We start from the raw sequence: 12113 nt of genomic DNA on the forward strand, positions 1-12113 counted from the left end.
GCGTATATCCAGGTGAGTGTTCCAGGGCAGCTACCACAATGTAACAGTATTGATCTTAACAGTATTGATCCTCCCTCAGTTGGGCCTCCTTGGTGAGAGGGATCTCATCCTGGATGAAATATTTAATCTTTATTTATGGAAACAAAAACAAAAACCCCTACGACTTCTGGCATGGCAATGGACTATTCTAAAGAAAACCCAGGTAATGAAGAACAGGCTGGTATTAGAACTCTAATACCATACAAGCCCCAAAGAAAAAGCAAAGTTAGAAATGACCCAACCTTAACTCACTTCGACTCCCTCTTTGGGAGTGGAAGTTGGTCAAGGTTCTTGACCTTGGAAACTGATAGAAAAATATCTGCATTAAGATTGGAAAATTATTTGTTAAGTAGGCACCCAACCTCAGAAATGTCATTTAGATAAATAAAAGACCAGGTGTGGTTAATAGAAACCACTACAAAAAACCAATCTGAAAACTATTTAACTATAAAGAACATTGATAATATAAAGGTAAAGATAAGAAAACATGACAGTATGAACAGCGTACAGGGTACTGTAGTACTTCCTAAAAGTGAAGAACCAATTGAAAAAAATATTTTGCTGGATTCCCTTAAAAAAAGGTACAACAATGTGCAAGATTGTGAAATATACAGTTTAGCCAGTAGACAAAATAAGGAAAATACATTGAGAATAGCAAAAATAAAATTTAGGAGGCCAAGAACTACCTTTCAAAATAAAAATCATGGGCCAAAACAGAGAACTGAGACCGTATGTTCCAAAGCCACTACAGTGCCAAAATTGTAGTAAATATGGACATACAGGGAAAAATTGCAGAAATAAATCTATATGCGCATATTGTGGATCTGACGAACATACCACGCAGTGGAAGTGTGGTGAACCAAAATGTGTGAACTATGGCCAAAATCACCATGCTAGGTCTAAGGAGTGTATGTATTTTATATACAACACAGAATTAAAATTACTTCAGGAGAGATCAGGAATGCCAATTAGAGAAGCCAAACTAGAGTTGAGAGTTAGAGGGATGCATGATCCCGCTAGGAAACAAATGTTCTCTACTGCATTGAGCCCAAGGAATGAAGCAAAAATGGAAGCAAGTAACAAACCCCCAGTAGATAAATCAGAAGAAAAAATAACTTTACAAGAAACTAATATAGCAAGAAACTTGTGCAGATATATGTTCAAATTCATTTGAGATATTAAGGGAAATGGAAACACAAGAAAATGATACATGTATCACTGAAACATCACGAGATATTTATGAGCTGGAAGCTAAAGATGAAAAAAGGCCTTCAGAGAGAACTCCACCCAAAACCAAAAAGCCAACAATTGTTAGAGAGGTATCTGTTAAAGCAAAGACCAAGGATCCAAAAAAAAGAACATCCCTTTGTCTCCTAAAGTAATAATAAAAGAAATGGATGGAAATACCCAGAACAATAAAGAAATAATAGAGGAGAACACCATAGACAAAAATGAGTATGTGAAGGGAGAAGAGATTACTCCATCACCAGTAATTGGTGCACTAAGAGTAAATGAAAAAAGGACACATAAGAACACATGTGGATGTAATGAATGTTTCATCGAATTATGCAACAAAGACAGAAACATAACAAAAGACAGTTTAACAAATACTATACGAAATTTTATAAACTAGAATTAAAGAAACCACTAGTCTAGAGACACAAAAAAGGCTGTATGTGCACTGGACATCTAATGTCCTATAAGGAAAAACAAATAAATGTCGTAAATAAAATTCTAGAAAAAATGCAAATAGATAAACCACAACAAGAAAGTAATGCTTGAACACTCTTAACATAATATTTTCAATAATTATATAATACAATGGAACATAAATGGTCTCCAAACCAGATTACATTTGGGAGAATTACAACGCTTACTGAAAGAATACGAACCAATGATATTATGTTTACAACATCTCAATAAAACGATATCAACAATCGGTAAATATACCTTAGAATCTACATCTAAAGAAGAAGAAGGAAATTTAGGTACTGCTATATATGTACATAAAGTATGTTATGACAGGGTACCTGTAAACTTTGCTGACTTGCAAATATCAAGCATCAAAATACGAATAAAAAACTATAATTATGTAATTTATAACATATACAAACCAACCTAACAAAAATTACGACGTAGAAAAACTTAAGGATTGGTTTGGCAATAACAGAGAACCTACATTGATAGTAGGGGATTTTAATGCTCACAACCCGATATGAGACTGTAACTACAATCTCAAATAGAGCAGGGAGTAAAATTGAAGAGTTCATGGAGTCAAACGACAGGTGCTGTATAAATGATGACGAAATTAGTACATATTTTTCGAAAACACATGGAACATTTTCTTCAGTAGACCTAACTCTTTGTACAACAAATATAGTTGACAAAATAGATTGGAATATAGTTGATGACTCGCACACAAGTGATCATTTCCCAATATTAATATCCTTATTACATAATAATCCTGCAAAACATGTTCCTCATTATGACATTAATAAAGCAGATTGGGAGAAATATGGAATGCACACAAGAAATATCCAACCATTTGAATATTTAAAAGACCATAATGAAACTAACAAAATTCTTGTTGATTTCATTAAAAAGGCTGCTGATCAAGCAATAACAAAGTCAAAACCCCATCCAACAAAGCACAAAGTCCCATGGTGGTCTGATAAACTAACAGAATTAATTAATATAAAACACTCAATAGGGAGAAGACTAGATAATTTAAATAGAACGTTCAATAAAATAAATAAAACATTACCAATATTAGAAGGAACTTTACAAAAAATTACTATATTATTACTTGAAATTGATACATTAAAGCCTATATATAACAAAATATCTGCAAAATTCAAAAAGGAAGTAATTCAAGGAAGAATAATTTCATGGAGGAAATATGTATCAGATCTCTCTAATAATACTCCCATACAAAAAATATGGGAAAAATTCAGAAAAATAAATGGTACCTAAGTTAAACCACCTAGACATGCCATATTGAAAGATGGAAAAAGAATACTTGATCCAAAAGAAGTAAGTAATATAATAGGAGAAAACTTAGCTAATGTAAGTAGCGATAAAAATCTAGATGAACACTTCCGCACAAAGAAAAATAATGAAGAACTAATAACAATAAATTTTGAAACACAAGAAGATATATATTGTAATAGAAAATTTAATATGGAAGAGTTGAAATATGCTCTCTTGAACAGCAATCTGCTCCTGGAGGTGACAATATTTGCTTTGAGATGATCGACCACTTAGCACCTCTGGCAAAGTCATACTTATTACAATTTTATAATCATTTATGGCTTCAGAATTTATTTCCTGATGAGTGGCGTAAAGCTATAATAATTCCTATCCCTAAACCTGGAAAGGATCCTAGCAATGTTAATAATTACAGACCAATATCTCTAACAAGTTGCTTATGCAAATTACTTGAAAAGATGGTAAATGCTCGACTAACATGGCACATTCGAGAAAACAAAATTTTAACTTCCACTCTATTGGGGTCACAGTGTAACAGGTCTACACTGGATTCTCTCTCTATCCTAGAAGACCATATACGCAGAGGATTTGAACGAAAACAGATAACTGTGGCAGTCTTTTTTGACATAGAAAAGGCTTATGACACTACATGGAGGTATCCTATATTAAAAGCATTACAAAACAACAACGTCCGTGGACATTTACCCATGTTCATCCAAAGTTTTCTAACAAATCGAAGTTTTCAGGTGAAAATTTATGATGCTTTATCCAGAACATTCCCACTTGAAAATGGTGTTCCACAAGAAAGTGTCCTTAGGTGCACACTATTTACCTTAGCAATTAATGAAATTAGTAAAAATCTACCCACCGGAATTAAAAAACAACCTTTATATGGATGATTTTGCCATATATTATTCAGCATCTCTCATTAAACATGCTGAGCGCATCGTTAACAAATCTATAATAAAAATAGATGAATGGACCTCATCTGTAGGATATAGATTGTCCATAAATAAGACTCAAACAGTTATATTTTATAAAGATAAAAGATGGAAGAAAGGTGAAGAAATAGATTTGAAAATCAGAAATCAAAGTATACAAATTGGCCAAACTGCAAAATTTTTAGGTTTAGTATTTGATACTCGCTTGAACTGGAACGCCCACATAATATATGTGAAATTAAAATGTAAAAGGGCATTAGAAAATTATCAAACACTAATTGGGGAGCTGATAGACAAACCCTCACATTACTATATAAAGCAACAGTGCTGTCTATCATTGACTACGGAAGTGAAATATACGGCTCGGCTTCAAACGCAGTACTGAAAATGTTGGACCCAGTTCATAATGAAGGACTTAAAATATGTACAGGAGCTTTTAAATCATCACCAACCTCTTCTTTACAGGTGAAATGTGGTGAACTACCCCTCTCTCTCTCCATAGAGTGTTAGTAACGATGAAAAGTGCCCTAAGAATTCAGTCAAGTGACTCACCAATCAAAAAATTATTTGAACTAAGGGATGTATTTATTAACAATCTTTCACCACCTTTTCCAATTAGATCAAGAAGATTGTTTGAGTCACTGAATATAAATATCCAACTACCTCCAATAGTAAAACTACCTCCTCCTTGGATTATGAATAAAATAAACATTTGCACAAAATTAAAATTTCTATCAAAAAAGTATTCCTGTACCCCGGAACACCAGAGACAACATACAATAGAGCACATAAGCCAAAAAGGTCCACATTATGCAATATATACAGATGGATCCAAGTCAGAGTACGGAGTGGGATATGCTGCAGTGTCCCAGGATAAAACATGCCAGTTCTCGCTTCCCAATAATGCCTCAGTATTTACAGCAGAGTTATGTGCAATAACATTGGCCATAAAAATAATCGAATAACACTCCCTTAACAATTTCGTGATTTATAGCGACTCTAGAAACGCTTTAGAAGCCATTAATAGTTATAATCCCAAAAATAATATTGTGCAACAGATAAAGTTTTTACTCTACAAATTATATAAAAAGGGAAAAAATATTGAAATATGTTGGATCCCTGCCCATGTCGGAATAAAAGGAAACGAAGAAGTTGATAAAGCAGCCAAGGAGGCAGTCCACATGATGAGAACAAATGTAAACATCCCTATTAGTGACACTATAGCTTATTTAAAAACAAGAATTGTAAATAAATGGAACGAAGAACCTGAAAGTAATAAACTAAGACACATAAAACCTGACATTACGAAATGGAGCTCCATATACCAGAGAGAAAGACACACGCAAGTAATCCTGACACGTGTACGTATAGGCCACACTCGTCTAACACATGGGCACTTAATGAGCAGCCCACGTGACCCTGCTCCGGAGTGCAAGGTATTGATAACTGTCACACATGTATTGTGTGATTGTCCAAAGTATGACCAGCAGACACTGTCAACTTTTGGAAATAAGACAATAAAAGAAATTTTGTCAGAATCTTTTACATTTTCAGTAGTTCCAATTTTGACTTTTCTGAGGAACTGCAATTTAATTGATAAAATATAAAAGTTTTTTTTTAGTGAATTTTAAAACAAAATTTCAAAAATTTAAAACAAATTCTGAATTTTAATATACCGTTTTAGTATGTATGTAAGGGAACATGAGTAAATTTATTTATTGTGTGTGTGTTCTAATATGAAAGCGTTTGCCTTGGTGCAATTTTTTATTTATCCTGAATGACCAATTTGGTCCCTGTTCTAGCCCAAAGGCTAGACCTGGCATTTTATCTAATCCTTCGGGCCAGCCCTAGAAGAGCTGAAATCAGCTCAGTGGTCTGGTGAAACTACTTTTATAATAATAATAATGGGAAAGGGCGTCTGCTATACTGTTGGATGAGCCCTTTTAGTCCCTGAGCTGAGGGTCGAAAACTTGGATTTGGCTGCAACCCCCCTCAAACATTAATTTTTTTCATCTTACATTGTAGAAAAAAAAAGTGTGCAAAATAAGAATCTACCTGATTCAGGCTTGGCAAGTTGTCCGTTAGCAATGGAAATTGCATATTTTGAAAATATGTCCACAGAATTTTTTACTTCAGTGAAAAGTGATTAACATAAGTTCTTCAAATAGCCACAATGACAACATAAGGAAATTTGTTTTACATATGTATATGATTTTACTAAGGGATAATTGGGCAATTATGCAAAATTCATAATTTTACTCTATATCTAATATAATTAGTTATAAAGAAAATTCATTCATATTTTATTTAGTGCAAAAAAAATCATAATTACTGTCGCCAGTTTTTTAGCATATTCAATATCATATGCTAAACGATAATTTGACGTGAAGCAACAATGTCCAGAGAAATAAAAATAATATTTCATTCAACCAAATGATTTCCTGCATAACAAATTAATTAGTAATTGTATACACATAAAGCTATCACATGAATCAATGTTTTTTTTTTCAGCCGTCCACAGGCAGTTTATTATTCATGTTAGTCATAATCACTATCACTTTCACTATCTGTAATACCTGAAGTGTTTTTGTTTACACAACGTCCTTGGCAGACACAAGCATCTGTGCAAGGGAAACTGGTTGCAAAACATGAGCATCTTGTGTCACAACATCCTTTACATCTACAGGTTACTAACTGCATTATGGAATTAGGTGCAGGTAGTTTATCAAACCAGTGAATAACCAGATGTACATCAGACATTTTCCAACCTGACCAATTGGATTAGGAATTTTGGCATAAGGTTCTAAAGCACATTTTCATATTCCTGTCACAGTTTGCTCTGCGTAGAATTTTCAAAGGCATCTTTTGTGGGTGGTAGCTGGTGAGACTGTAGCGATTCTGCTCTGCAAAACAAATGGTATCTTACCTCATTTACATGCGATTCTGAACTCCTGTATAATGCACATACTAATTGCTCAGTTTCCTTAGAGAGCTGATGACTTATTTCAAAGCTTATCCCTAGTAAGTGCATTGCCATACATAGATGGGTATCCTCTGCTATCAGTTGCATGGCCTTTTTCTTGCCTCTTCCAGGGAAAGCACTAATAGCATCACAGCCAGTGAATATGTGTAATCCAGGCAGAGCTTTACATACTTTTCCTAGATTTTCAACTATGCTTGAGATATTGACGAGATGCAAATTAAGGTGTGTACCTGCCTGAATTATTAGTTTTGATGATATTTCTGACTGCATGTAACGTGCGAACACTTCATCATCATCAGAGGATTTGATGACCACAGTTTGATAACTTCTTGGGCTGCATAATTTGCGTGTAGGAACATATGAGATCAGCCTCTTCCTGGTTGGTGTAAAGTTCAGGAACATCTTGTGATTACATTTTGCCATTTATAGATAGAAATTTTCTGCATTTCTCACCGTGCGTTACATAAAGTGTAGTTTTCCAAAAGATTAAAGCAGTCTTTTTCTGCCCACTCATTGACGAGAAGTTCCATCAACGCGATCTTGTTCTTTCCATGTCTAAGAATTTTTTTTCATTGCCTTGGACACTTGTGATCTGCGTACACGTGATGGCTACCCTTCTCTCTGTTAGCTCTCTTTACATTTTTTACTGAGTATTAAGGATATGTGTACGCAACCAAATCAACTGTTGGTGCTTGCTTACTTATATTCAAAACTGATTTCAGAATTTCATTGGCCACTTCTGAAAAGGTATGTGGAATAAGTGTAATTCCTTGTAGCAATGCCACTACATCTATAATGAAAACTGAATGATCTGGTATGATGTCCAATAAGCCAGTACTGTTTTCCAGGTGAAAATGTAGATTTGATTTTGCTGTCTTAACCAGAGAATTATTTATTGTGGCTAGAGACCATGGTATAGGTCTAATTCATGTTAAGAACTTCTCTCATGTCTAACAAACTTGACTGAGCAATAACTAAAAGTCTGACAAAAAGATTCCTATCAGCTTTGACTTCAGCATCTTTAGTTTGGCTTCTTGCAACTGCCTTATGATTTGTCGCGAATGTTTTAAGGTTTAATTTTAGCAATGGCTCAAAGAAGTCAGTTTCATACGTCAAGAGGCGTCGAGTAAAAATATGTATGAAAAGCCTCTTTTCCTTTATCTTTGGCTGTTAGTAGGTCTCTGAATTTCTTCTGACAGTTGTCCCAGACCCTAAACTGAATTGGTTATCAGATGGGCAAAATGGATTCCCCCAATTGTCAAGTACTACCATAACTATTGTAACATCGTCTTCATCTTGAATAATCCTTGATTCACTTTCTTCTTTGTTTCTTTTATAGTCACTCTGGTTTAGTCCTGCCAAAGATTTGCACTTCTGTTATTACTAGGGTGACCATTTATTTGACTTGCGAAAGGGGGACAAAGGTATATAGTAAGCCCATGCGCACTTGCCCTTATGTTGAGTCGTTATAAATTCAGAAGTTTAATGCATAAGTATATTCAATTACAGGCGATGATAAATGAGTATCAATCAGTGTTTTTATTCAGACATTATCGCTGACATTTTAAGGTCTATCAATTAGTGTTTTTATTCAGACATTATTGCTGACATTTTATTCTTTATTGCTGACAAATTATTCTTTAAATTTTAAGGAGAATTACAGACATTATTTAAAAAGAAAAAAATTCTTTCATCATTCTTTGGCGTATTTTTGGCTTGATTTGATCTTTACGAAGTATATTCAATAACAGGAAATTATAAATTAGGTTTATTAATGTTACGGAAATATGTAACGGAAATATGTATTTATCTTTATATTATTGTTAAGCTGTTGTGCTGCAGAGCGCAAATGGGTTGTTCTAGTGGTAATTGAACAGTTGAAGGACTGTTATTTATATTTGTTTCTCCCACTACGTGAGGTGAGTTTGAGTTCGAGTGGTGTACCCTATCCCGCGGGGAAAAAGCCTTGGACACGACTGCGAGAGAGGAAAGGCCCTCGATACTGGTGGACTTGTTGGATGGTCTTTTATTTAAATGTTACTGGATTGCTCAGGAACAGTTTATGGCAAGTACGACTTCAGGGAAGTGTTGAAGTTTCGCAGTCTAGAGAATGCTGGCCAGCACACTGGGTAATTTACTTATGCCCTAGTGAAAACGTATTGTTTACCGAAATAAGATTTGCTTTTCCCCCCATCAAAACCTTGGCATAACTTAGAAGAGATTGTCTGAGCTCGACTTCAGTTGCGGATAGCGACCTCCGTATTCATCATCCTAACATCTGCTTCGTCTCCAATTGCTAGTCGACGATGGATTTCTTCAGAGCTCTATTATGGATACCTTAGTCAACACACTTCGATGGCGCTGACCAACCTTCACGAATTCAAAACCCCCATTCATCGAATCCCATCGACCTTAAACGTTCTAAGGATTTATTTTTCATCATTATTTAAAGTTAAGTTATTGTAAATATAATTATTTTATTTTAAAGCTTTCTTTCTTTACGCCTACCATTATATACTGAAGGTATTCCTGCTGACCTGGAGATTAGGTTTCCTGCCCAACAGACTTTTGGTGACCACACCCTTACCTCAAGGATTAATCCCATTGACCATCAGCTCAGGATATCAGAGCGACAAGAGAGGATTGGCAACTCTCAAGGAAACCAGAATGGCCATCACATACATGACAGCTCAATGAGTAGTAGTTCCAGAAGACTGCTGGGCCTTGACCCAGGCTAACATCCCAAACATCTCTTGAAAATGGGCCACAGATAGGGCCTGAAAGTACTCGAGTGTGTAGTAAAACTAAATGTAAATACTTAGAAGCAAACAAGTTACAAAGTGATTTTGTGGGTTTCTTTTTCAATCTTCAGAAGAAAACTGAAAGAAGTTTTTGTTTGGTATTTTGCCATGTTTAGTACTAGCCCCTGGGGGTTAATTACAGTCGACCCCTGTTGGGTTTGCAATGAGATGACATCTTGGTGACAGAACTTTATTGTACGAGACCTGAGAGCCAACTGACTTGCAAACGCGTTGCAGGTCAATGCTTGGCAGTGCATTACAGAGACATATCGTACACCCCCCTCTCAAGATTATACTTATACATGGTAAAAATTGAAGGGGCAAATGTCACTATGAATATGGGAATGGGGTAAAAAAAAATTTGTTTTTAACTAACTTTTCAATAACAAAACATGCAGTTACACACACTGAGTGCTCTGCTTAGTGGCATTCAAAGACACATAATACATATACAGACAAAAGAATAATATCAATTCTTGATACAATTGTACAATTGCATATCATGTGCATACAACAAATAGTAACAGCATTATATGAAGTCTTGGAGCCACCTGGGTCTACTGGCAGCCCTTTTGGGCCTACTAACGACGCTGGGCTCCTGTATGGGATGTGTTACTGGTTTTCTGGGTGTAGGGCTCGCAGAGGTGTTGTGCTGCGACACAGGTGCGCTAGGGGGCAGAGTGATATCTCTCAAGTGTCGTCTGTTCCTTTTTGAGAGTCTGCAGCTCCCGTTGAGCTTGACTGTGTACTGACGATGAGGCCTAGTTTCCAATACTATGTCTGTTCTGTCCCACTGCTTAGTAGCTTGGTTTTGTATGTGCACATGGGTACCTAGTTTGATGGGCGGTAGTCTCCTGGTGGTATTAAGGGTACGCATAGCCTCCTGCGATTTTGTCTTTTAGCCGTTGGTACACCGTCATGCAGCTGGCGACCCATTGCAAGCCGAGATGGCGACTTGTTGATCTCCCTGAGAGGAGTGTTGAGATAGTGGAGTATCGCCGGGGCCGTCTTGTCTGACTCAAGGGCTCCACCTTTTGACGTGTTTTCTCGGAGTAGCCTCTTTGCCAATTTGACAGCTGCTTCTGCCCTGCCATTGGACTGGGGATACTGGGCTGATGACAGACAGACCTCGACTCCCCATCGCCTGAAGAAGGCCTCCATCTCCTTGCTGGCTAAGTTCGTATCTCCGTCAGTCGATATTTGTTCTGAGGCTCCCCAACGTGAAAAATTGGATCATAGGTGATTGCTTATTTTGTTGGATGTGGCACCACAGGGGAAGTGAGCTACTTCTAACCAACCAGTTAGTCTATCTGTGTATACTATGTATACATTGCTTTCTATTTGGAACATATCTGCGATGACTTGCTGGAAGGGATATTCTGCTGTTGGCGTGTGCATCATTTCTCCAGGAGGCAGTGAAGGGGCGTGTTCATCACATGAAGTGCATTGGGCACGGCGATGCTGAAGGTCTCCTTCTATTCCCACTCAGTAGACTGATTGCCTGGCCCTTCTAAGAATAGAGTCGAGGCTTTGGTGTCCTGCGTGTAGGTTAGCGGCTACCTGACGATGTAAATCTTTGGGGATAACCAAATGTATGCATCCTTAGTCCACCGAGTATGTCACCAGGTTGATGGCTAGCCAATCCCGAACGCTGAAGAAGGAACGAAGGCAGGAGATTTCTTGTGACTTCTGTTGGGGCCAGTCGCCCGCTGCGACCCTAGTAAGCAAGAGCTGATACACTGGGTCATTAGATGTGGCGCTCCTGATGCATTCTTCACCCAACATGATGATGTCCGGTCCCAAGGTGGCCATGGCTGTACATGCCACGGCCACTTGAATGTCGTCCTCCAAATCCACGTTGGAAGCTTCGTGGGGTGCTTGCATGGTCAGGCAACTTGGGAGAAAATCCGCAGCAGTGTTCCTTTTTTCCAGGCTGGTCTTTGATGTGAAACTTGAACTGGAGTGTCTTCTCCTTCAGGTTGAACAGTCTTGGGTTGATGACCTCCTGAAGAGCCCTATAACCCAGCAGTTTGACATGTGCACGGTGGTCCGTGATGGTGGTGAGATTAGGGCACCCAAGTAGGAACAACCTGGCCTTCTGCAAGCACCAGGTGACTGCAAGGGCTTCTCCTTCTACGGGGGCATACCATGCTTTAGAGGGGGTGAGGTGTCAACTGCCACATAGGGCAAGATGCCAGCTGCCCTTGCAACAAAAGGGGCTGTCAGCTGACTGACAAGCGCAATACTGTTGGAGGACAACAAAACCAATGCCTTCCTTGCTCCAATCTGTCATGATTATCGTAGGGCGTGTCATGTCGTAATATGCCAAGCCATCCTTGGCTAATTGACAGATGGCCTCCT

This window comes from Macrobrachium nipponense, chromosome 9, assembly GCF_015104395.2.
Source record: "Macrobrachium nipponense isolate FS-2020 chromosome 9, ASM1510439v2, whole genome shotgun sequence".
NCBI classification, from domain to species: Eukaryota; Metazoa; Arthropoda; class Malacostraca; order Decapoda; family Palaemonidae; genus Macrobrachium; species Macrobrachium nipponense.